The sequence below is a fragment of the Artemia franciscana genome, chromosome 3 (assembly GCF_032884065.1).
Source record: "Artemia franciscana chromosome 3, ASM3288406v1, whole genome shotgun sequence".
NCBI classification, from domain to species: Eukaryota; Metazoa; Arthropoda; class Branchiopoda; order Anostraca; family Artemiidae; genus Artemia; species Artemia franciscana.
In genome coordinates this window covers 50,936,895-50,964,546 of record NC_088865.1, presented here as the reverse complement: position 1 = coordinate 50,964,546, position 27,652 = coordinate 50,936,895, and the positions used below count along the sequence as shown (strand labels likewise).

At 36.8% G+C, this 27,652-nt stretch overlaps 1 protein-coding gene across 5 annotated transcripts in view; it reads left to right on the top strand.

Moving 5' to 3' along the window:
- Positions 1-27,652, top strand: part of LOC136025380 (probable methyltransferase-like protein 25) — an 88,290-nt gene that overhangs the window by 23,275 nt on the left and 37,363 nt on the right. Inside the window, exon 1 of one of the 5 annotated variants that reach the window (XM_065701362.1) lies at positions 21,641-21,796. The exons of 1 other annotated variant lie outside the window; for it this stretch is intronic. The gene's annotated coding sequence lies outside the window, so the exon portion shown is untranslated. Of the gene's footprint in view, positions 1-21,640; positions 22,286-27,652 lie in introns of those variants that run through there. 3 more of the 5 variants (XM_065701365.1, XM_065701363.1, XM_065701364.1) reach the window with 3 other exon arrangements.

Below are 27,652 nucleotides of genomic sequence, written 5' to 3'. Positions count from 1 at the left end.
TTGAATTAGCCACAATAAAAACATAAAAATAAAAAACAAAAGATAAAAAACAAAACAATAAAAACAAAAGCGTAAAGTCATTTGATTCATCATTCAACGCAATTTCGAAATTTAATATCTGGTGATGTAAAAATTATGATTAAGCCCCTTCCCCCTCCCAATCCTAGATACAGCCTTAGTCTAAATAAAAAGTTTGCTGATTTTTTGGTTTGTGTTATTTTTACACTTGGTTCTCATCATCAGTTCATTAACAAGGATGTTCAAAAGATCTCACATGAGTAATCAAAGCATTAACAAGGATTATATTTGGTTTTATTTTAACAGGAGCTCTTCACTAAGTCAACACTACTGTGTTGGCTCTGATTAAACAAACCTCTATATAGCTTTGTTTGTTTAGCTTACAGAATCATGGAAAATTGGCCTCCAACATTATTTTTCTTAGCAAATCTTAAGAAAACCGATGAGATGAAAGGTATGAAGCAAAGAAAACGACAGCTATGGACTCGCGCTTAGCCTATGTCTAACTTTTGTTTTCCTTTTATTTCAGCATGTAAAAGAAATATATTTATCTAAGATTGAAATACGACTTTGAAGGTGGAATCATTTTATATTAAGTATTGTCTTCACTAGAGAGATTTCCTGAATTGTTTAGAGTATAAACAGACACTTTTATGTCCCCTTAGTGACACATTGAATGTTTTCCTTGTCCCTAATTAGTGGGAAACTCGAAATGATGAAAGCTATTTTTGACAAATCCTTGAAGCTATTCTTAATGATTCTAGAACATTTTTGTGATGTAACTAGCAGCTAATGAAGCTTCACTGTGGCTACAAATTGATGACGCTTCTTAACTAAAACGTTCTTGCGTTGGACCGGCAGCAGCTGATACCCCGTGCCTGAACCCCGTCTTGCGTTGGACCGGCAGCAGCTGATACCCCGTGCCTGAACCCCGTGCCCTATATTTCAAAGCAAACATCAGTCCATCGTGTTAGAACGTGTAAATGGTGTTGTATACTTTATACTAAATGTTTGTATTGACAAGAACTGGAATTATTAGCCAGAACTCTTGGGAAATAAAGCTGATTAAAAACTTCGGATACTACTTTATACTAAACTTCGGATACCACTTTATACTAAATACTAAATGTTAAACTAAATACTAAATACTAAAGTAAAGTGCAAAGTATTAGTCAGCTGTAACCGGTTTAAACAGAAACTAGAGAACAAGTAGCGTGCAGACATCAAACTACTGGTCTATAATAATAGTTCTTTTGCAAACAAATCTTCCTATTTACTTGCCAAATTAAGAAGAATAACAACGCAATAATCGTAATTTTGAGTGAGAAACCCCTTAAGTTCAACCTTCTCATGTTTTTTTAGTTGTAGCGACGAAGAAAACTGACACCTTTGTCTTTGGCTGAATTGCCGCATCAGAAAAAGAATTAACTAGAAAATAAAATGCCTGGACATCGGCTAGGCCTTAAGGGCTCCTTTGCGAGACTGCAGCCAAAACCATACCGTCTGTGGAAATGGGGTACAATATTTAAACTCACCATCACCGCCCCCGTTTCTTCCATAAACGCCACCAGTGAATTTATAAACAGGGTCAACAATTTCGGAAAACAAGCTCTGGTTTTTAAAAACAAGCTCTGGTTTTTACATTTATACACTCTAGCTATCCTTGAAACCTGTCTACCAACAATCCCAACAAGCCTTCTAAACAAATATATTTGAACCTAAACTAATACAAACGGGAACGGAAGACCTATCTCTAACAAACTCTCCATTAATAGAAGCCTACAAATATTGTCTAAAATTCCTTTGATCAAACAGTTCGTGGTGACGAACTGTAGTAAGGAGCGACCCGGCTCAATAGTAATCAAAACTCTAAACATGGAATTTTTATATCAATAGCTACATCAAAAGAATCGCATTTTAATCCTAATTTTAAATATATAAGTTTCATCAAGTTTGGTCTTACCCATCAAAAGTTACGAGCCTGAGAAAATTTGCGTTATTTTAGAAATAGGGAGAAACACCCTCTAAAAGTCATAGAATCTTAACGAAAGTTACACCATCAGCTTTAGCGTATCAGAGAACCCTACTGTAGAAGTTTCAAGCTCCTATCTACAAAAATGTGGAATTTTGTATTTTTTGCCAGAAAATCACGCCAGGCAGATGCCAGGCAGATCACGGATTGCCAGGCAGATCACGGATGCGTGTTTATTTGTTGTTTTTTTTTGTTTTGTTTTTTTTTTCCCAGGGGTGATCGTATCGACCCAGTTGTCCTAGAATGTTGCAAGAGGGTTCATTCTAACGGAAATGAAAAGTTCTAGTGCCCTTTTTAAGTGACCAAAAAAATTGGAGGGCACCTAGGCCCCCTCCCACGCTACTTATTTTCCCAAAGTCAACGGATCAAAATTCCGAGATAGCCATTTTATTCAGCGTAGTCGAAAAACCTTAGAACTATGTCTTTGGGGAGGACTTACCCCCCCCCCACAGTCCCCGTGGGTGGTGCTACAAGTTACAAACTTTGACCAGTGCTTACATATAGTAATGGGTATTGGGAAGTGTACATGCGTTTTCAGGACGATTTTTGGTTGGGGGAGGGGTTGAGAAGACAAATTCCTCGATTCAATCGAGGAATTTGTCATGGGGGAAGAAAATTTCCATGAAGGGAGCGCAGGATTTACTAGCATTATTTAATAAAAACAATGAAAAAATAAATATAAAAAAGTTTTTTTTTCAGCTGGAAGTAAGGAGCAGCATTAAAACTTAAAACGAACAGAAATTATTAACCATATGAGGGGCTCACCTCCTCCTAATACTTCGCTCTTTACGCTAAAGTATTTTTAGTAATTTCAACCATTTATTCTACGACTTTTGTGATTCGGGGGTCATTCTTAATGAATTGGGATAAATTTAAGATTTAGTGTAAAGAGCGAGGTAATGACGAGGGGGCGAACCCCCTCATATTTGTAGTAAAAACATGATAATACAAAAGTTTTTTACGTAAGCTAATTTATAAGTTACGCATATCTTTCACTAATAAAAAGATTCGTAAAAAAATTAAAAGTTCTAGTTGCCTTTTTAATTAACCAAAAAATCGGAGGGCAACTAGGCTTCCTCCCCCGCTCTTTTTTCTCAAAATCATTCGATCAAAATTATGAGAAAGCCATTTAGCCAAAAAAAATAAATATGCAAATTTCGTTTTAATTATTCCTCTGCGGAGAGCCAAAATCAAAACATGCATTGATTCAAAAACGTTCAGAAATTAAATAAAAAAACAAGTTTTTCAGCTGAAAGTAAGGAGCTGCATTAAAACTTAAAACGAACAGAGATTACTTCGTATATGAAAGGGGCTGCTTCCTCATCAACGCCCCGCTCTTTACGCTACAGTTTTTTACTGTTTTAAAGAGAAGAGTTAAGAGAAAGAGCCAAACTTAGCGTAAAGAGCGGGGCGTTGATGAGGAAGCAGCCCCTTTCATATACGAAGTTATTTCTGTTCGTTTTAAGTTTTAATGTAGCTCCTTACTTTCAGCTGAAAAAACTTGTTTTTTTTTAATAACTATAAAAGCCGTGTATAACTCAGCTATTCTACCACTAGCATATTTATCAACTAAAGCCTTTAAACCAATTATATGATTTGTCGTCACGTAAACATCTCTAAAACTTGTCTGAACCTTATCCAACATATCCCTGTTTTTAATCCACTTCCTTAGTCTAAAGCCTAATACCTTACAAAATAACTTAGATGAACTATTCCCTAAACGAATTCCACGATAATTATTATGGTAAGACCTTTTCTGAAATAATATCATAACTGAATGTTATGAATATGTTATGAACTGCAAAAAATGAACTTGCAGCAAAACATGGTTTTTCCATACTTCCGCATTTTATCAGGATCTCATTTGTCCCCGATACAGATCCCCCCTTCATAGACTTCAAAGCTTTACATACCTTCTCATGCTTAATTGGCGAGATAAATTTTTTATCATGTTCTCTTAGTGAATAGTTAGCCAGCGGGCTTAAACTCCTTGATAACTCCTCCAACACACTATTCTGTCTTTTATCTAGGGATTCAATGTACTTGAGCCAGTGAGGCTATCTAAACCGAATATTTTATATTTGTAAAAGGGTTAACAGATCCTTCTGTTTGTTGCGAGAATTGTTTGTTATTTCCTCTGTTACAGAATGTCTGACCTTTCCTTGTTCCCTCTTCTTAGTTCCAAGTTTCTGCTTGCATTCCTTCTGTTTCAGTCGATACACTAGAAGAGTAGATTCCTCATTATTCTTTTTCAGTGTCTTAAGTGCTGCCTCTACTTCCATTTCCTTTTCCTAAATCCCCATTATCAGAAAACCCATCTCCCATATTTTTCTCTCCTATTAGCAAAGCTATAAGTGACTATGCTCTGTATTATTTAGCATAATTGTCCCAAACCCTCATCTACTTGGCCATTCGCTACACTTCTCTGGCTTTCCTCCAACTTCTTCTCAACTATGCGCTCTCCTAACCACTTAATCACCTTATCGTCTCCTATTTTATCTATATTCATTTTTCCCTTGATTAAACTAGGTCTGTCACTATCAGACATGTTCCCATCATTCCTATTAATAGCCTATCCGCCTATATATCCGCTACAATAGATTGATAGTCAGACCCAGCCTCTCCCAAATTTCCAGAGTGCCGATGTGCAAACCAAAGGCTTATTTCAATTCAAATGTAATCAGTTACACAAGGACTCGCAACCCCAAGCATACAAAACTCTCCCTTTCTTTATCTTTTCCCAACGTCTTATTTATTTAATTTCCGTCGATTGGTCCTAACTTGTCTTTTTTTTCATACATCTTCAAATTTCATTGCATATTCTCGTCGTTTCTACCCTATTCCTCACCCTCTGCTTTTGATGGATCGATCTAGTTCTTTAAATCTCACATGAGTATTCACTGAAGATACCTAAAAATATACACTGTAATCTCTATACAGCCTCTTATACGTAAACGCCTCTGAATACAAATGTCTCAGGTATCCTCCTGCCAAATATAACCGCTTGATTCTGGAGTGAAATACACCGCACAAATCATAACCTTAATAATCCCTATAGAAATCAGTAGAGATCTAGGTTATACTTTGCTGACAGCACTGTACCCAAAGTCATTTCCTAAGGCACTTGGGGAATCATTGAAATATGAAAAGACTCGAATACACTCACATGGTGGCCATAGCCAAGGTCACCCCTAAGGCAATCTTATTGATCAATGTATTTTCAAAGTAGTTGTGTGCTAGTTGTTCTTTCGATTCTTTGGCCTTGAGTGAAGGTCAATACTTTCTGCACAATGAATTTGACGGCTCCTGGTACCTCGATGCTTTTGCAAAATCGACATCTCTGGCCTTGAGTGATGGTCAATACTTTTTTTGAGCAATGATTTAGGATGGGACCATTATAGAAACCATGTACTTTAACTAGTTCCCTAACTATAGGGATCGATGAACTGCTACTTGCGTCATTGTGAAGCAGATGTCTTTAACCTTGAGTAAGGATATAAAAGTTCGATAAAGAGTTAGTATTGACTTTGGGAGGGAACCCCTGATCTTCAGTACTTCAGCCACCCTGAGCCCCAACCCCTTCGTGGGCTCTATTTCCCATAGCTTTTTGCTCCCCCAGACTTTTTGCCCCCCTCCCAATTTTTTAACTTAATCTTTTAATTTTTTCATGCCTCTAAAAATCACAGTACATACACTTAACATATATGGGCAATTGTCCAATTTTACTCCTCTTCTCACCCCCCTAGGGAACTAATGTGCGATTACCTTAAGGCTAGTACTTGTTGTAAAGAATATTTTTGGTCGCGGACGTACTTAGTTTGCAGTACGTTATCAGTCAGTACTAATAGTGCATTGGTAGAACATCCACTTGCATCTCATTGTAAAAAGCGAAGATGAAATATCTAAAGAACTTTTGGGTCCATGATAGAGTTATCGTAGCGTTGAATGCTGATTAAGAACGAATATTTGAACTACGAAACAAGCACTAATGGTGACTTCGTATAGAAGGGATTGTGGTAGAAAATTCAAAAGGGGCTCATTAAATTGGAGAATGAAAGGGCTAATTGCCCTTTTTAATATTCGAAAGTGATTAGAAGACAACCATCCCCCCCACACACGTTCATCATTTCCTCAAACACATCCAATTAATATTTGAGACGGTCATTTTGTTCAACGTAGTTAAAAGTTCTGGAAGTTGTGTCTTTGAGGATGAGCACCCCCCCCCCGACAGCCCTCACGACAAAGTTTGTAAGTTGTGCCCCAGCGGAAAATAAGGTCTTTACAGAAAGTGGTCGTATAAACCTCGGAGAAACTCATTGGATCGGTAATCAAAAATTCTAATGCCCTTTTCAAGAGTCAGATTGATCGAAGCTTCCACCCCCCCCTCCCCATACACACATACGATGTATTTTCCCAAAGTGCATGTTATGAAAATTTGGAGATTGGCATTTTTTCAAAAAAATAGTCCAAAGATCAAAGACAGCTCAATTTTATATTTTTTTTCGAGACCAGTTTGTCGTAAAAACTCCGAACCAGACTCACTCGATTGAAAATTAAAAATTCTATTGTCTCTTGCAAAAGTCGAAAGTGATTGGAGGGCTACCAGTCTCCCATACGCCCCTGATTTCCTCAAATACAACCAATCAAAATTTTGATATAACTATTTTGTTCAGCCTAGTCAAAAGGTCCAGTAAATTTATCTTTGAAGATTATTACCCCCCCCCCCATAGAGTCCTCAGGGCAAGAGTTGTAAGTTATGTCCCAGGGGTATAAAAGGTTTTTACGGAAAGTGTTTCTAGGGAAAGAAAACTTTCTTCCATAAAGAAAGATTTAAAGGAAATAGGAACTTCGTGGGAGGGTGTAAAGAGGGAGGCTTTGAGTAGATTGGGATGGAGGAGGAGCCTGTGTAGCCGTACGGGCCTCAGGCACCTTTGTGCTGCCGTGAGTTGTTAGTAGTAGTAGTAGTGGTAGTAGTAGGAGTAGTAGTAGTAGAAGTAGTAGCAATAGTAGTAGTAGTATTTGAAAGGTCCAGTAACTTTTTCTTCGGGGATGACCTCAGGGCATGGGCAATAGGTTAAATTAGTTGTCCATTGGTAATATTTAAAGTGTTTGTAGAAAGGATAGTCGTATAGACTTCAGATACAGCTCAATAAATTGGAAAGCATAAGCCCTAGGGTCATTTTTAATAGCCAAAATTGATAGGGGGCAATTAGCCCGACTCCATGTCTTCATTTCCTTAAATGTATCCTTAAATTTTGAGGTAGCCATTTTGTTCAAAATAGCCTATAGATCCTATAGAAAGGTCTACAGGGCTTAAAAGCCCCTCGTAGCCTGTTAGCAATTATTGTGAGTCTTATCCCAAAGGCATATAAGGCTTTTATGGAGTGGGTGATCGTATAAACTTTCGGTTGGGCTCTTTTGATTGGAAACTGGAAGTTATAGTGCTCTTTTTAAGAGTCGAAAGCGAATTGAGGGAAATCAAGCCCCCCCCCCCTCTCGCACGACCATCATTTTCCAAAGCAGAAAATCCAATCGAAATTTTGAGGCAACTATTTTCTTAACTATTGTTGAATCCCCGATGACGCAAATATTTTTAAATTGAATTTTATTGTCGGGTGATGTGAGGGTCGCTGATCCGTGGAGACTGCCGGTGAGTTGATTTCTTTTCCTTATAGATTTATAAAGTTTTACCATTCTCTATTTATTCTATGTCGTTTCCCAAATAACGCACCAGTGAGCCCTTTTGCATATTGTTTATGTCATGGTTATTTTATGAGCGAGTTCACATGACATTTTTCAGCAGAAGTCAGGGTTAAGATCTTCGATAATGTTTTGGATTCAGAATTTTACTGTGATACGATACCTGATGCTTCACATTCTGATTAGCTTTCGGGCATAATCATCAATACCAGCTCCAAAGGAAACCTAAAAAGATACTATTAGATGTTTGCGAGGTTAATGATGAAACCGGACAGGGAATGGCAGAAAGTATAACAGGAACATAGTCAAGGAGAAGAATTCCTCTGGATAAATTAGCTTTCCTGTCTTATTACTAAGCAAGTGCAACGTCTGATCAATTTAATGGAGCCCACCAGGAAATATCTGAATGTCTTGAATGACCTGTGCCCTATAATCCCTGACAGGCCCGCAGACAAAACATTGTTATTGAACATTGTGGCAATTCATCTCATTGGAAAGTTGAGTTTTTCAACATCCTCGACAAAATAAACGTGCTTTTTCTTCATCTAAAAAGTATTTGCCACCCTTAAAGGATAACTTTCTTTGATTGAAAACAGCTCGAATGTCTGAAACTTATAATGGACTCGGTAAGCTGCAAGAACTGAAACCATACAAGCAGTAGTTACTTAGTTTGAAGCAATAGTTCCAGCCATTTTTGAAAAAAAAATATCAAACACCGATGTGAGGTCGAAGTGACGAGCTAGCGGCCTTCTAAAAAGGATTCTCAACTTCAAATTTATCGTTTGCCTCATCTTTATGAAAAAAATCATGTACAAGATCAAGATAGCAACAGAAAAATTCGAAGAAGAGGAGATCAAGATTATCGTCACGATCGAAATACTTGAAGCTATGAAAAAAAAACTTTTCGAAAGAATATCCGAAGATGAAACGAGTAATTTCATTGACAGTGCAAAACTGTTCGCCAGAATGAGAGAAGTCAACCCAGAGACAGATTTTGTCAGATATCATCGTCGACAATTTGAACCATCTCGTTTTGAAAGCCGTTATAACAAATCGTTATAATCGTTATGACAGTCGTATAGCCATGTCGTTATAACAAAACATGCTATAGAATATAATGGCAATTCTTCTCTTTGGAAAATTGAGATTTTTTTACATCCTTGACAAAGTATACGTTTTCTTTTCTTCATCTAAAAGCATTTGCGACCCTTAAAAGAAAGCTCTCTTCGATTGAAAACAGTTCTAATGTCTGAAACTCGTCAAGGACCTGGTAAACTGCAAGGGTTGAAACCATAGAAGTAGTAGTTAATGTTCTTTTCTTCAAAAAAGGCCGCTAGGCCTTTTTAGAAGGGAAGACCTTTTTAGACCTATTAGGCCTATTTCAATAGGGAAATCTCGCCATTTAAACGGCTCCTGGGTCTAATTATACGATTCCTAAATATTCATTATAATTAATATCCTGTCATTTATACTTATCTATGGAGACAAACATGAAGCTAAAACAGAATACAATATGTGGAACTAAGGATAGCAATGTTTTTGTTTGCCTGTTCTTCAAAGTGGACCACTGCTGGACAGCCTGGTTTCAGTCAATGTTAAAGTCTTTCTTATTCGCCAGCAACACAAGGAATCTAGTCAAAAATCAACCATGGCAGTTCTCAGCAAATTCTTAACAAACTTGAGTTTACTAAATGCTTTTTCGGCAGCAGCATCTGTAACAGGTGCTATTGCAGCCAATTTGCAAAGACAATCAGCCTGCTTAAGCAGTTGTTGCCGGCAATTTCCTTCACCTAGGACTTCTCTGAGGAAAGTTGTGCCGTGGCAAAACTGAAACGGGGCTTCAAGCTCTAGATGAAAAGCACTAGAATCTGGACGTCTTTCTAGGTTTGAAAAAAAAGGCGTTATAGCTAGCTCAAACAAATATAAAATTGAAACAATAGGGAAAATCTTTTCAAGACAGTGGAAATCAATTCTGTGAATATTTCGGCCATATGTTCAAGGGCCGTCTTCAGCACAATAAGAGATAGAGAGAGAAAAAAATGTATATATAAACAAACTTACATTAAAATTCGAGAATTAAAACTAATAATCAAGTTGGTTTCAAGAGAAGTTTGGGATGCGACCACGCCCATGCATCTTTCAGCAAAGTTATTGAAGAAGCGAGAATCTCTGGTCAACCGCTATACGCCCTCTTGGTTGATATCAAAGGGGCCTTTGATAATATTTCTCATGCATCTCCACTGCTCGCTTTAGTACATGCTGGATTGCCCCTAGCTGTCATTCGAGTCCTTCGCTCTTGGTATTCTGGATTTGTCCGAGTTTGTCTTCATCTCAGTCCAAATTTTTCAAGTGGGTGGAGGAAGTATACAAGGAGTTATTTCTCCTTATATATTCAATTCATGTTTAGCTACTGCCCTTAATTCTCTTTCCTGCTCTTTTGTTTCATTATCTCGAAATCTGTCTTACATTGCACATGCTGATGATATTATCCTTCTAAGCCGATCCAAGTCTAGTCTTGTTTCTAATTTTAATATTTTAATTAATTGCTTAAAAGGTGTAGGTCTTTCTATTAGTTTTGAAAAATGTCAATTTTTGTTGTAAATTGTTTAGAGGATAATGTCAACGCGACTCTCGATTGCGGCAATGGTGTTATTTTCAAGTTGTCGCCAATAGTCACTTATTTGGGATTACCTTATGCTGCTTCGAAAAGAGATTTTAAACCAGTCCTGGTTCAGCATGTTCAGATGAAACTACGCAAGGCATTTGGTCTTTTAATTCTTTTTCGGGGTCTTTACCGTCGGGACGTCCTTGGTCGTATGTATAGCGCTGTTGCTCTTCCTGACGTATTGCTCCCGTCCCTCCTCTTCCGTAATTTCAGACCTTCTGATCTTTCGCCCATTAAAGTTTCTTATTTTAATTTGGCAAATTTTACTTGGTTTCCCCCTTTCTTTTAGTAACACTGAGATTGTTTTAAAGCTTAAAGTGAAGGATCCTGTAGTCTGTATGAGGAAAATATATAAAACATTTGAAGACAAGGCGAAAATTATCCTTTTAGGCCACAATTTATTTCCGTTTATTAGTAACAGTTCTGGCTCTTGATGATTTACAGGCTAAATTGTTTAGCAAGTGTTTTTTTATCTTTTTTTCTCCTTTTAAGTGTTTGATCAATATTTGATATTTTTTATTGTAAGCGTTATCATTTGTCTTTTATTTATATTTATATTGTAGCCTTACTCCTCATTTTTTCTGTATGAGGAAAATATATAAAACGTTTGAAGACAAGGCGAAAATTATCCTTTTAGGCCACAATTTATTTCCGTTATTAGTAAGAGATCTGGCTCCTGGTGATTTACAGGCTAAATTGTTTAGCAAGTGTTTTTGTATCTTTTTTTTCTCCTTTTAAGTGTTTGATCAATATGTGATATTTTTTATTGTAAGCGTTATCATTTGTCTTTTCTTTATATTTATATTGTAGCCTACTCCTCATTTTTTGAGGGAAATAGAGAAAATAAATAAATAATTAAAGCAGCTACAACAAAATGGTAAAATCACCCCACAATTATACAATAAATTTTTCCCCCGTGGTAGTTTCTGTCCCAAACTCTACGGTTTACCAAAAATACATAAACAAGGTACTCCGACAAGACCTATCGCAGCATGTAATTTATTGTACCTTTCTAACCTTTATTTCAAACCTTTATATTCGTAATTCGGCAGATTTAGTTAAAAAACTTAGTAACACAAGTATTTCAGAAAACACAATAGTTATTAGTTTTGACACTGTTTCCATGTATACAAATATAGATGTGACTATTTCTGAGGAATTATTTAAAACAAAATATAAGAAAATTACCACTTAATCGAGGTTTCAGTGACGGGAATTGATTGTGAAGTTTTAATGACTCTGGGTAAAATTTGTAATAAGTTGTCTATGTATTTTCAATTTCGCGATTCTTTTTATCAGCGAATAAATGGGTTACCCATGGGGGCACCTTTATCCGGGCTACTGGCAAATATTTATGTCGAGAACCTTAAAAATTGGGCATTAAATTCCTATTTTTTAAAACACGTCTATTGGGTTCGTTATATGGATGACGTATTTTCACTTTGGAATTATGGGGAAGCTGAACTACGAGACAGTCATCCCATCTAGCTTATGCTAGCCGCTTAAAGTACGAATGCTTAAAGCCGTTGAATGGTTAGACTGTTTCTTTAGCGGCAATCAATGGCTAAACAGTAGACCAACAATATAGAGCCTTTCTTATGCCCATGTTTTACCGCTTAAAGAAAGGATGCCTTCAAGCCGAGGCTAGTTAGAAGTTAGACCCGTTTCTATAGCGGTAGTCCATTGCTCTAAGCCCATACCAACACTATATTCCTCTTTCATCTGGTATTTCATTGAGCCTACGTTTGCCGCTTAAAGCACGAATCCTTAAAGCCATCAATGGTTAGACCATTGCTCAAGTGGTAGTAACCATCCGCTTCACACATACCAACAATATACTCATTCTCATATGGGCTTCCCATCTAGCCCGATGTTCACTGCACTTTTTGTAGTCAATTACAGACAGTTGAATTTTTTGTTTCTGGCCCAAATCTCTTGGTGTATAAATGCAAGTTCACTTGTATAAGAGTCGAGGCAAATTGTAGGAGGCCCTTGTAGGCTTTGAATTGGACTCTTATTTCCATTTATATTCATTGTCAAATTTTACAATATATTGTCTCACTCGCCGTGAATTAACACGTTAGACCCTCCAACAGGTTGACTCTAGTTCAGCATTGTGGAGTGATATGCATGAGAGGAAAATTTTCATCCAAGTCAACTTGTAGTCAACCTGCGATTGTTCCCCAGCGAGAACCTCCAACCGGTACGACTCTAGTTCGTCATTGTAAAAAGACACGTTTGCATGGAGCATAAATGGGAGACAGTAACAACGGCCATCCAAGGGGTAAAATTAACCTGGACAATTTGTCTTGGCTTTTTTCGTCAATTGGCCATGACTTCCGTTCTTGTATCATCTTAACACTTATGACCGAAATTTGCAGTTCGCCCTAGAAGTCGAAATTGAAAATAAACTACCGTTTTTAGATGTGTTAACTATTCGTAATGCTGATAAACTGGATTTTACTATCTATCAAAATCCAACACAAAACAATAGATATCTTCACTTTAATTCAAATCCCCCCCCCCAAGTTAAAAGAGCAGTTGTAACTTCTTTCATTGATCGTGCCCTGAACATTTGCTCCGATTCGTATTTAAATGCAGAAATAAACTTTATCAGAGATATTCATTTTGGTAATGGATATACCATTCCTTTTGTCAATAAGATAATTAACCGTAGGCTAAAAAGACATTCTCGTAAAATCGAAGAAGATATTTCACAATGTGAGGCTACTGATAAGCCCTCAAATATTGGCTATCTTCCGTATATCCCAAAAATCACAAAAAAAATAAAAAATATTTTCACAAAAAATAATCTGTATTTAGTTTTTACTAATAATTTTAAAAACATTAATTTCTTAAATTCCGATAAAGATAAGGCCCCAGCTACTCGCCAAAGAGGGGTCTATCAAATACCTTGTGACTGTGGAAATTACTTATATTTGCTTTTTATGGAAAGGCAGTGTAGTCTTCGTCGCTATTTTTATAGCTAGCTCAATATCTACATTGATTCCTTTTTTAAAGCAGGCTAAAGTTAGGGTCAAAATGGCTGAAAATTGGCAAAATAAGCTCTGAGACTATTTCCCATCACTGTGGTCAAGCTTTCAAGCAGGAATCTAAAATGTTGTCTATGAAACTGATACATTGAGATCTCTGCTTCACTCTGAGATCGGTTATCAAAACGAAATGGTTGAAGTTGTCGACAATGATATCTGACAAAATCCGTCTCTGGTTTGACTTCTCTCATTCTGGCGAAAATTTTGGACTGTCAATGAAATTGGTCGTTTCATCCTGGGATATTCTTTCGAAAAGTTTTTTTTTTTCATAGCTTCAAGTATTTCGATCTCAACGATAATCTTGATCTCCTCTTCTTCGAATTTTTCTGTTGCTATCTTGATCTTGTACATGATTTTTTTCATAAAGATGAGGCAAACGATAAATTTGAAGTTGAGAATCCTTTTTAGAAGGCCGCTAGCTCGTCACTTCGACCTCACATCGGTGTTTGATATTTTTTTTTTCGAAAATGGCTGGAACTATTGCTTCAAACTAAGTAACTACTGCTTGTATGGTTTCAGTTCTTGCAGCTTACCGAGTCCATCATAAGTTTCAGACATTAGAGCTGTTTTCAATCAAAGAAAGTTATCCTTTAAGGGTGGCAAACGCTTTTTAGATGAAGAAAAAACACGTTTATTTTGTCGGGGATGTTGAAAAACTCAATTTTCTAAAGAGAAGAATTGCCATAATGTTCCATAATAATGTTTTGTCTGCGGGCCTGTCAGGGATTATCGGGCAGAAGGCAATCAAGACATTCAGATATTTCCTGCTGGGCTCCATTAAATTGATCAGACATCGCACTTGCATAGTAATAAGACAGGAAAGCTATTTTATCCAGATGAATTCTTCTCCTTGACTGTTTTCCTTTAATATTTTCTGCCATACACTTCGCGGTTTCATCATTAGCCTCACAAAAACCTAGTAGTCTCTTTCTAGGTGTCCTTCGGAGCTGGTATCATGGATTATGCCCGAAAGCTTATCAGAATGTGAAGCATCAGGTATCGTATCATAATAAAATTCTGAATCTAAAACATTGTCGAGGATCTTAACCATGACTTCTGCTGAAAAAATGTCATGTGAACTCGCTCTGAGGAATTGCGGGTAAATAGATAAAGTTGTGCGGTCTATATCAGGCATCAAGAGGTATATCTCTTGAAGTTATATCTCTTGAAGTTATATCTTGCTGCCACATATCTTGCTAGAAGCTGAACAATTTGAAAAAAGTTTAGCCATTTTTCTGTTGGTCTCTTAATCTTTTGCTTGCTGTAAATCCTTAATTGGGGTTCTTTTATCAAGTCAGAAATCCTCGTGACTTCTGATTTCGATGAAGTGACAAAAATAGAACAAAGGTGCGTTTTTGAAGTAAAGAACACTAACTACTACTTGTATGGTTTCAGCCTGGGTTGTCAAAGGGACACTTTTAGTGCTTTTTTTAACACTTTTTCACTCTGGGTGACACCGTGCCACTATTGGGTGAAAAAAGGCAACTTTCTGAACAAAGGACACTTTTTGACATTTTTTCAAAATCAATACTATATGTATTTATTTTCAGATTTTTCTTAACTGCAACTGCTTTTGATTTGTGCTTTGTGTTTTTCAGGTTCGTTTTCTTCTTAGGGATTTTTTAACGTATCCGCACTACTTTCCTTTTCAAAAGCGTGAAAATCCAAACATGGTGAAACATGTGACTTGCTCAAGAGAGTTTGGAAAAAGTTTTTTGATAAAAAACTGAAGCAAGCACATAACTGCTGGTAAGTAGAGGCTCAAGGTGTTTTATGACTTGTAGTCTACAGGAGTATGCAGAGGTGCGGCACTGCATTTGATAAGGGATTGCACATGATAATGCATCTGTAAACACCGGGGTTCATGGTGGACTAGGTGCGTTGTTTCAGGAATCTTTACCACACCTTTTTACGTTTGGATGCACAAGCCATTGACTTGCGTTATGTGCTAGCTATGCATCCAAGTTTCTTCCGGACGGATTGGAGCTCTTCCTGAAAGATCTTATAAACTATGTTGCGGGGAGCCCAAAAAGAATCACAGAGCTCAGCCAGATACAGGAATTCCTCGAGTCTACGCATTACAAATTGATGCAGATTGCTTATACCCGATGGCTTTCTCTAGAGGCTGCTATCAGACAAATTTTGGAAGTGTGGTCACCCCTGGTTACCTCTTTTGTGAAACAGTCAAAGGAACCCTCTGCAGACAAGGCTTCAAAAGATAAGGCATCCAAGATTCTAGCCTACATGAAAGAACCTACAACGAAGGCATATCTGTACTTTCTGGCTTTTGTGCCTGGTAGGGTAAATACCTTGAACGTACAGTTCTAGTCTGGGGACACAATTATCCACACTTTGATAGCAAGCTTCAGATCGGCATTGAAAGTGATCATGAGATGCTTCGTGAAACTAGAAATCCTGAACAGGAGTGATGCTTTTGAGTTGCCTCTTGAGCCCCGAAACTACAAAGATGTGAAAGATGTGTTGTGTGGTCCCAACACAGAAGCTTATCTGAATGAAGAAGGAGCATCAGGGAAAGCTGTTGAACAGTTTAGGCTGACGTGGTTGGGATTCTACGTTGAACTGGTGAAGCAGATGAGAAAGCGGGTCAATCATAAGATAAGACGTTACAAGCTCTCGAGTACTTAGACCCGAAAGTTGCCGTGAATGGAACTGTTGAAACGATTAGTCCTTTGATCAATAGATTTAGCAAACTCCTGGGGAAAAGTCAGAGCGAGATAGAGTCTGCTAGAGACACTCTCGAAAACCAGTGGCTGAGCCTGCCAGATTCCAAAGAGGAAATAATCCTGAAGTCTGTTGGTGAAAAGCTAGTGTCCTCACCATCTTATTTTTGGAAGCTCTTGTTAGATGTGAAAAATCCCGACGGACTCCCAAATTCTTTGAACTATCAAACTTTATGTTGAACTTATGCGCGTTACCTCACTCAAGTGCTGGTGCCGAAAGACAGTTTTCTCAACTAACAAACGTTAAAACTAAGTTGCGAAATCGGTTGGAAGTGAAAACTGTGGATTCCCTCATGCATGTAAAGCAGATGGTTACTCGTAGCGCTGTGTCGGCGGATCGGTGGTAGATTTCGCCAATATTACTTAACAACTATTTTGAGGTGGTACTGCAAGGCTGACGACAAGGATGAGCAAATAGAGAATGAATCTAAACCTGTACTATTTGACTGACTAATCAGAAAACCAAATAACTGAAATCAGATTGCAGTAGCCGAAGTCTTTTTCTCCAAAATGGTTAACCACTAGAAATTGATTTTTTTTTTTTTCAAAAACGAAAGCTGAAGCTTTGAACAGATTTCTTGTACAGGAATTCTGCATTTAAATTACCCTTCATGCTCTCAAATTCTTGTAATTTTCTCCTTTCTTTCTTGAAAAACTTGGCCTTTTCTGAACCCAGGGTGTGGCTAGACCTCTGTATAACGCTTCTGGATTCGAATCCGATTCATTCTGTATCTGCTCACTTTTCGCAAGCCTTCATAACATGGAATGCACCGTATGTGAAATCCAGCTCAGTCTTTCCCTTATAAAGGTCTTTTCACGCTGTCTAGGTTTTTCGGTTCGGTCCATCTTGAGCCGCGAAGATGGCAAAGGCCTAGCGCAAAATATTTTGGATTTGCCAAGAAATCTGTTGTGCACCATTCTACTTTTGGTGAAAAGGATTGCGATTAAATAAGCCTTTCCATTGTCTTTTACAGACACCGTCGACCTCTTCTCAGAAGAAAGAGAGTGGGCAGAGAAACGGATTTTCCTCGAGAAACCATAGCTATTCTTGACACCAAAAAGCCTTTTTCTTTTTTTTTCTGTGCTTTTTCTTTTTTATTTCAACATTTGATTGAGCACATGTGATATTTGTCTTGTCACTAATTATAAAGAATTTGACATTTCTTTGTTTTTTGAAGAATAAATTAGCTTTATACGGAACAAGTGATATTTGTCTTGTCTTTATTTCTCCCCTTATCAAGTTTGATCTCTTAGTTAATTGATCTCATGAATAAATTAATGTTTGGATGGAATAATTCTGTGGTTGTGTATTTTTACGAGAGCAGCGTTACCAAACGCGTTGGCGAAAGCCAGGTGAAAAGGATTTGAAGCACGTTCCAAGCCAAGTGTGTTTCACTCGCTTTTCAATAGCAGTCTGTGGGAAATAGTCGACAAAATTTTGCAGAAGGTCTGATATGCTACTGAAGGAAAAGAGGGAGTGAGGGCAATTAAGCCGTGTCGGCAGCGACAGACATCGTATCTGTGATCTGCTGGCGCAAATCTTTAAGCCCTGTCTTCATTATGGCGTTTTCCCGCCGAGACGGCTGGGGCGGCTCAATGTGTAGACAGGTTTTATCGCCGTTTTCGTTTTCTCGTCGAACAGAGTAGACATTTTGGCTGAAAACGTAAAAACTAAACAACACATTTTGTCATTCATATTAGTTGTACTTCAACTTTTCTTTTAATTCCTGTAATACCACAAACGCAGCACAAATGATTCAGTATCTTCTGCTTTATAGACTGCGCTTTCGAATTTTTTGCCAAAATTGACGAAAATGAAAACTGTTGTCCAAAAAGCAGCAAAGCCGGCTCTGTTGCCGAAAAAAGCCATAATAAAAACAGGGCTCTACTGAGTTTTCGGAAGAAGAATAACTAGTATAACTAGTACAACCGAAGGTTCGAGAGAACCCGAGAAATTGTACTGAATTCTTTTTCTTCTTCGCGCATTAGGCGATTTGAGGTTCAACATGGGATTTTACTTATTTGAAGAACCGCTTTGCTTTTACTTGAAAAAGAAGAATGCAAATCTGGTCCTGGAGTTGCGAAAAAACCATTTAAAGCCTTTATTTGTCAACTTTTAAAGTATATTGGCTAATTCTCTAGGAGGATACTAAAAGTGTCCCTTTTTTGCTGAATTTGACACTTTGGTCCCAAAAAGTTTTGTCATCCCTGGTTTCAGCCCTTGCAGTTTACCAGGTCCTTGACAGGTTTCAGACATTAGAGCTGTTTTCAATCGAAGAGAGCATTGAGGGTGGCAAATGCTTTTTAGGTGAAGAAAAAATACGTTTATTTTGTCGAGGATGTTGGAAAACTCAACTATCCAAAGAGATGAATTTCCTCTATGTCCTATAACATGTTTTGTCTGTGGGCCTGTCAGGGAATAAAGAGCACAAGGCAATCAAGACGTTCAGATATTTCGTGCTGGGCTCCATTAAATTGACCAGACATCGCATTTGCATAATAATAAGACTGGAAAGCTAGTTTATCCAGAAGAATTCTTCTCTTTGACAGTGTTCTTGCTATACTTTCTGCCATACATTACCCGGTTTCGTCATTAGCCTCGCAAACATCTAATAGTCTCTTTCTAGGTTTCCTTCGGAGCTGGTATTGCGGATTATGCCCGCAAGCCTAACAAAAATGTTAAGCCTCAGGTTTGGCATCAAAATAAAATTCTGAATCCAAAACATCGTCAAGGATCTTCACCCTGACTTCTGCTGAAAGAATGTCATGTGAACTCGCTCTGAGGAATTATGGGTAAATAGATGCAGTTTTGCGGTCTTTGTCGGGTATTGGGAGGTGCCACATATTATGCTAGATGTTAAACACTTTGAACAAAGTTTCACCATTTTTCTCTTTGTTTCTTAATCTTTTGCTTGCTGTAAAGCCTTAACTTTTTTTTTCTTTTTTTTTTTCACAAGTTAGAAATCCCCATGACTGTTGCTATTGGTGAGGTGACAAAAATAGAACAAAGCTGTTTTTGTGACTTGGGAGAGAAATGAATTACTAGTTTTCCTTTCTTCGCCTTTTCTCTTTTCGCCTTTTCCTTTTTCCGCCTTTGCTCTTGATTTTGTGGCATTGCCGAAAACCACATTTACCCAAGCTTTTTTTCGAATTTGTCGCTTTTGGGACCATTTTGAAAAATTTCTCATCTAATTTCTGTTCGTTAGAGGTTTGAACGTTGTGTATTTTTTTGTCTCAGACAAAAACTTTCCTCCCAATTCGAACGAGCTATCCCAGGGTATTCAAAAGCACTCTTGTGCAAGAGAAAAAAGATTCTGGGTACATGGCCAAGTCTTGCTTGTCCTTTTCAGGTGTTGTATCCTTCTTAACCTTGTATTGTTATCGAGATTTTTTTTTCATTCTCTTGTCTACATTTGCTTTGAAGAGGTTTTGTGGGGCTCCTATTCTTTGAATTCTTATTACTTTCCCATTGCGTTTAGAAATTTCTTGCCTTCTTTTCCACTCATAGTCAAAGTTTGACCGACAATCCATCCGCGTGACGTTGTCTCTTACTTTTCGTTTGTTTTAATTTTATTATCAGGCTTCAGTTAAATTTTCCAGAGCTACTGAATCATCAGACAAAAGAGCACAAGTATATTCTTAAGGCCAGTCTCTAGGCTACCAAACCAGTCCCTTTAAATCTGATTTAATTTAAACGACTCTGTTTAAATCCGAGATTATTAAAGAGAAGAATTAAACTATAAAATAAAACGACTATATTCTACTTATATGCAAATAGAGTTTTCAGTATCTACAACTGAAGCCAGGCAAGGCTAAAATCAACCTTTTGTCTGCTAAGAAATCTGAAAATCTTTAAGTCTTTTTAGGAGAAGGGAAATGCAACGTGGACTGTCATTGACTGAATTGAGCACTTTGTAACTGGGTAAGTTACTACTTTACAAAAAGTAGGGACTAAAACTGAACGACCAGACAAAAGTAAATCATACGCAAACATAAGCAGTTTTTAAGCATGATTTGCTACCAGTGCCTTTAAACTTGGTTTAATCTAAACGACTCTGTTGCAAACGACACTAGAAAACTGAAATTATACGATCAAATAAAACAACTCCATTCTATTTACAAGCGAATTCGGTATTCAATATTTATAATTGAAGCTGAGTTTTGTCAAAATCAGGTATTTCTTTACCGAGAAGTTTGAAAAAGCAAGTTTTTCCAAGAATAAGATATACAGCTTGAACTGTCTCAGAATTGAGCATCTGAAACCTCGACGAGGTTAAAATAAACGACTTATAAGGTTTTGAAAAACCAGGGGTTTGAGTCACCCCCTTTCGAGCCACCCCTGAACTTGAATTATTCCAGGCCCTAGTTTAATTTGCGATGGTTGCATCAAATAATCTTCCCTTATTAGATCGAGAGAGCGACATTAATCAAGCAAAATATTTAACTACAATTCTTCGAGAGTATGTCGAAGAAAGGAACCTCACATACGAGGACGCTAATGTCCAAATTATTCTCAGAACAGCAAGGGAGTTCTACCAGGAGTGTATTAATCAAGTGCAGATTAGGTTTGATTTTTCAGCCCCCTATATTTAAGCACTTGGTCATGCTTTAACCATGTAAGGCTGCAAACATGGAACCCCCTACGCTTCTACTGTTCTTCCACTTTTACAGCAGTCCAGACTGGTACAAGAAGAGAATATACAGTGGGTTAAGGAACATCAGTACACTAGAAGTTCCGTTTAAGCTACTAGAAAGTCCTTTACTTTTCGAGCGGAAAATTTTGTCAATGAAAACGCCTTGTGGGTCACTGAGATTTAAGAACCTTCAGAAGGTATCTTCTTTCACTTCCGTTTTCAAATGTTGTGGTGGAAAGGTTGTTCAGCACTCTACAAAACATCAAGACAGACAATAGAAACTCTCTGTCATCTGAATCTTTAGGTGTATGTCTGCAATCTCAGAGTAGCTTTAAGAGGGTTGGACCATCAGTGGTGGATAGTCCTCATTTGTGGAAGAGACTTAAAATGGTAAAACTCAGTGCAACTTCTGAAGAATGTAGGGGAATGCCTATTATGAAACCTTAGTCCAATGATTTATTTTTATTATCTTAGTTGGAATTAGTGGCTTGTTTTTCCTCATCGTTGTAGACTCCCCAAAACTTGTTCGGGAGTAAGGTTCTATTAAGAAGTAAATGGAATATGGTAATTAGGTGGTAATTAGGTGAATCTCCCTTGTAGGTGCAACACCAAACCCCAGTGAGCAAAAACCAGACACTATTAGGAGCGCAGAATACGTGCCTATTAGTTGAAAGCTGCGTTTAAATAGAAATGAGTGATATAATGATCTGCTGCCAAATTTGGGTTTCGTTTGAACACTGAATTCAAATATAAACAAAGGAAAATTCTCATTCGAAATGTCATGTTTTTCAATTTTCAGAGTTCTCATGTTTTTTTGGCTATGATAATATGTGCTTGACAATTTTGAAGTAGAAGTCCTGATTTAAAATTAGATAATATGGCTTCTGAGCTTGAGGACTTTGATGATGCGTTTAATGCTGCTTTGTTTTCTGAAGAACTAGTTCGTCAAAAAGGTCAAATGGTCATTTAATCAAATAGAAAATTGGGTACTTTTGGGGTCCCATCTGTTAGCAATAACGCTTTAAATATTCTTAGGCTATCAGCCATTGTCACCTAGACTACGCCTAGCCAGGTGTTGTGGGAAATACTTTTAAATGGAGTAAACTATAAATTATTCACATCATTATGTAATTAATTAGTAATTGGAAATACATTGCCTGGGAGATAATTTGTATTTAATTACAAAATACATATTTAAAATACAAATTACTTTAGCAAAAAAAACATCCTTTTCTCACAGCATTTATTATGAAAATTCTCACAAAATCCATTATCAAAGTTGGTAGTTTGCTTTCAATAACAAAAGTTTGTGAAACTACTTATCTGCAAGCTGACTGCTTTGCAGTGAAAACCAAACCCAAATGAATAAAACATGTTCTAACCTACTAGAGCACATAAGTGGTATGGCAGCATTCAACTTTTGGAAACCATGCAACATTTGGGTAGGCTATTCTTGTAAGGACTTAATCAGGTAAAATTTTAGTTAAGTGACTTCTTGCTATCTTGGAAAGGGGTTAGGTAAGGAAAATGAAACTTTTAGGGATAGGTCTACAGGCTAAAGTATGTCCTGGGAAGTTATTTTGAAGTACCTACCTCCACTCCACTCTTGAGGGACCTGACCTTTGATGACCTTTAAAAATATGAGTGCTATAAAAGTGAAACCTTGTAAAATAGATCTTCTACTTTAATGAAGTACAACAAAATTGTTTTCAGCTCCATAACTTTGCTCAATCCCAATTTATAAGGTTTTAAAGATATGCAAATATATTTCCTAAATTTTGAAAAAAAAACATTGATATGGCTCTGAATTCTACTTTAATTGCAGGAGTTGCATTTTGAGAATGAAAGGCAGAGAAAAAGCAACTGGAGATTGATAATTTCAGGGCTCTCTAGAGAGAGAAGGAGTGGAGGTGGGTACTTTAAAATCCCTTCCTGGGGTATACTTTAGCCTGTAGACCCATCCCTGAAAGTTTCATTTTCCTAACCTAACCTCTTTTCAAGATAGCCAAAAGTCACTAAACTAGAATTTTACCAAAGCATGTGCTAACTGGTTCTCTAAACAATCAAAGGTTGCTTCCATAAGAGCTTTTGCATGTTTGATATTGTTTTTTTTTTTTTTTTTTTTTTTTTTTGTCAATCATTTTCTCTCTTAGTGCAATCACTGTGTGCAACAGCATTCCCAGAAAACAGTTCTTGTCTCTCTGCAATATGTCAATTGCTCTGGTGACAAGCTATGTTACCTTGGCATATTACTCAAGAAACTCAAGCTTGATCAGTATTAACTTTGGTAGGTTTAGTTTGGTGTAAACCTGCCCAATCTGGCCCCACACTTGAACAGTACATTTCACAGCATCATGTTAAGAATTCCACCAAGTTGCATAAGGGATAATTAGCTGCTTTAAAAATTAAATCTTGGGCTTTATCAGTGGCCTTTAAACTCTGCCTTGTCACATTCCAAAGTACTTGACACTTATCCATTAAACACTTTTGACATAGCTTTTTTACTATCTTTACTGGCAACAAGATTTAGGGTGTGGCTTGCATAATGCAAGTGAGGGAATAAGTAGTATTCATGGTACTTATTGGAGTGAAGTTCAATTAATGCTAATGAAATCAAACAAAATATAATGAAAATGTAATTGCTTAGAAACAATTTGGGCTATATTTGAATATTAAGGAGGGGAAGGGGGTAAAACATAACATATATTATACTAACCAAACCAAAATACCAACTAAATCCTCAAATAAGGTATAGTTACAATTTATTTTCCAATCAAGCCAAAGCTAATTATACAGTATAAAGAAGTTGCTTGACCAGTTTCTTGTGTCATGTTTGCATTGAAACTCAGAACAATGAAAAAAAAAAAACCCACAATTGAAACTATATTGTTTATTATATAACTGATAAGTACCATATTCACTTCCAGATTCTTTAGTTTAATCTCACTTTTCTGTCTGCAAGTCATAGCAAATTTTCAACTGAAATGATAACAAAGGTGTTTTTTGCTTTCAGAAGCTCCATTACCATCGTTTCTATCAGGCTTGGTGTCAGTGAGGCTTACTGGATATGCACAATCCTCAAAAGCTTTCACAAAATTACTGCCATTGTCTTTCAGTTTTGACAATCTCTGTGTACAGGAGATCACATGTTTTGCAAATCTTGTTAAGATGATTGGCATAAGAAGAATAATCATGAGTGCCTTTGAATCTTTGACAAGAGATTACAGCTTACTCTCAGCTAAGGTCTCTATTTTTCCAGTGTGCAGTATTGCCAATGTAGCTTTTATTTGTCATCATCTCCAGGAACCACTGGTCTATACAAGTAGACAGTAGCTTTCTTTCCACTGTCACAAGAGGCTGCATTTGTCCAGTTATGTAGTCCACTATATAACTACTTGCAAATCATCAGTTTGTCTCTGAGAAAGTTCACTTGGCTTTTTTTCTTCAAAAAAATCTCTGCTTAGATTTTTTTTTTTGAGGCTTTTCTGTTATAGCTTTAGAATCCAAAAATCCAAATCATTGCAATCCTCAGGTTGACTTGGAAATTTGACACCTTGTCCAGACTCTAACTCATTACCATCAAGGGTGTCTGTGAAAACATGCTTTTTCTTCTGTTTTTTTTTTACCTCCTGGATCTCCTTCTACTCAAAAAGAATCATAAGCCAGTGATAGATGAACATGCTAAAAAAATGAAACATAGACACCTGACCCTACCTGACCAAGCAATAAATTGTAGACAACCATTTTCTTGAAACTTAATCTGTAGCAAAACATGTTCTTTTTGTGGAATACAAATCTATGATTCATCACTGACCAGATAAAGAGGCTAGCAAATAGTAAATAAGAGCCTCAACAGAGCAAGATACAAGTGGAACAAAGCTTAGCAACAATTTCTCTTATTTTGCTCAAGATATCTTGACAGAAATAAAGCACATGTGAGCAGTTGTATTTTTTTTTTCATTCCCTGTTTGTTTTATATTTCAATTTTTCTATTGCAAAACAAGGCAAAGTAGTCTAGTGGTGGAAAAATACGTGTCCAAAAACTCTTTTTAGGCTTACATGCAGTGGCACACAAAAAAAAATATAGCCTGAATCTCCTTATAGTTTGCATGTCCATGCTACTAAATAGAATGGAAGTACTTAGGGTCAGAAAAAATGTTGCTTACCCTACAGATTGTGTAAACGCTGCAGTTGTGTCCAAAAAGCCTAACAAAAGCCCCCAGGTCTGCATCAACCCCTATGACCTGAACAAGGCCATCAAAAGACCCCACCACCCAATGCCCATATTTGACAAAGCAATACTGAAATGCTCCAGTGCTAAGTTTTTCACAAAGCTGGACGCCTCAACATTTATTCTCAAGTCTTTCTGCAATAGGTCAACCTGGAGACACCTAATCTCATTGTTCTCAGTGCTTAACCCTTGGTAAGAGCTTTAGGTCAAGACTTAGGACTTTAATGACAGTTCTTTTGCAGCAACAAAAGAATCAGGCATTGGATATTTCCTCATTATGTATGAATTCTTTGTACATAGCTGTACCTGGATCACAATTTCAGGAATCTAAGGAATATTCTCCTTATAGCTACTTTATTGCATCTAATTAATAATTTCCAGAAGGGCAAAATATAAAAAATATGAAGGAACACATCTGCTACAAAATTTTTAATTGCACTTGTTTATTGACCTTGCTTTAAACAGGCTTATGCATCATTTAATAGACACTTTGGCGAAAATCGCAAGCTGTTTTTCAAGGATATTGATTTTATGCTAAGTTGTGTTTTACTACTACTAGCAGTACTACTAACAGTCACTCCAGCACAAAGCCACCTAAGGCCAACACAGCTGTGCATGCTCCTCCTCCATCTCAATCTATTCAAAGTTTCCCTCTTTACACCATCTCAAGAAGTTCCAATTTCCTATAAATTGTCTTAGAACCACATCCTACCCCATTCAGGGATGACTTGATTTTTGTTTAGCACTTGATAAGGGGTTAAAAAGAACAATCTCTATTAATATGATACCCTTCATCTGCAAAACATCTCCAAGCCATCTCTACCTTTCTCTCATTATAGCCCTAGAAAGCAGAGTAAAACCAGGTTTTGTACTACTTATTGTTTGAAATACCATTAGTGAAACAGGTACCCACAACAAACCATAGACAATTCTTCTGGAAACATGTAACAAATGTTCCTCTGTCTTCCAAAGCACCCATTCTCCAGAACCATACTTGACTACTGTCATCACTATAGCTTCCAATATTCTCATCTTGTTTCATAGACCTGTCTTCATATTCTTCCAAATTTTTTCCAACTGTGAAAAAGCACCCTGGGCCTTGGCTATTCTACTTTTAACATCTTCACTGCATCCACCATCTTTACTTATAATACTACACATGTATGTGGAGTTGTGTGCTTGATTGATCTTTTTGGTACCCAACATCGCCTCTTCACCTTCACTTATTCCTAGCAAATTAATGTAGTGAACAAATTTTCTAACCTATGTCTACCTTGAATTCTCAAAACTCCAAAAATCTTTAATTTTCCTAACATTTTCATCAAGGAAGCTCAAGACATCAGCATAATCTAAGTCTAGGAGAGTCTTATCTTCTCATTTGATTCCATGCTCTCCAATAGTCTTTGCTGTGTCCTTTAGGACAAAGTCCATCAAAATGATCCATATAAGTGGGGATAGAATACAATCCTGCTTAATAAATGATTCAACCCGAAACCAGCTACTAACATCTTTTCCTGCCTTGACTGCTGTAATGTTGTTCTTGTACAGAGCAGTAATCACTTTAAGATATTTATCTGGTATTCAATATAAGGATAGAACCTTCAGCAAAGCTCTTCTATCTGCTGAATAAAATGTTTGCTCAGAATTTGTAGATCTAAGGACTAAAGTGGCATGGATGGGCAAGAGGGCTGTGACCCCCCTTGAAATTTGGGAGTGTAAAGTAATTATAAAGAAACCAAAGGAAAGAGAGCAGAATAGAGAAAAACTATAGAAAAAATGTGTGTTGCGTCATTGTTGGCTGCCTGCCAATAGATTTTGACCATTAATAAGGAAAACAAAAGTTTCAACCTGTGACTGAGTGACCTCTTTCGAGTTTTCCACAAACATTTTTCTAAATGAATTGGTTGGAGCACCAAAAATTTAAATTCTTTATAGTAATGAATGCTAAGTAAATAACGATCCTTGTCAACAATGAAAGTATAAGAGCCTAACTACTGATAACATTCTTTCAAAGAATAAGCTTCTTATGGTGGTCCTAAATATGTATTTGTTAATCAGTAATTAGTGCAGTTATTAGTACACAAGAAGTTTCGTATAATAGTTGAAAACACAAGGAAAACAGCTTAATAAGGGGTAATTTCGGTAAAAAAAAAAAAAAAAAAAAAAAAATGCCGTCAACTTTTGCCTGCATTGCAAGAGTATCCATGAGCTTTTATATGAAACCATTATAGTGAGAAATGTTTCCCTTGAACAGAATGCTCGGAATTTCTGTATTTTTCCCCATGAATGGACATGTTTTTTATGTTTTATTATCATTTTTTTCTAGGAGTGATTGTATTTATCTAGTTGTCACTTTGAAAAAGATTTAATATCTTACAGTTATGAAGGATAAAGGTGTTATATACATATATATTGGTTTTTCATATTCAAAATTAAATTAAAAATTTTGAGTTAAAAATTGTTATCCGATTTTCTTAATCTTAGTTTCAATGTTTTACTTTGAACAAACTACTCTGATAGTGCATTACTTTTTATAAAACACTGAGTTTAAAGGCACTAAAAAATTTTGGTGTTTGAT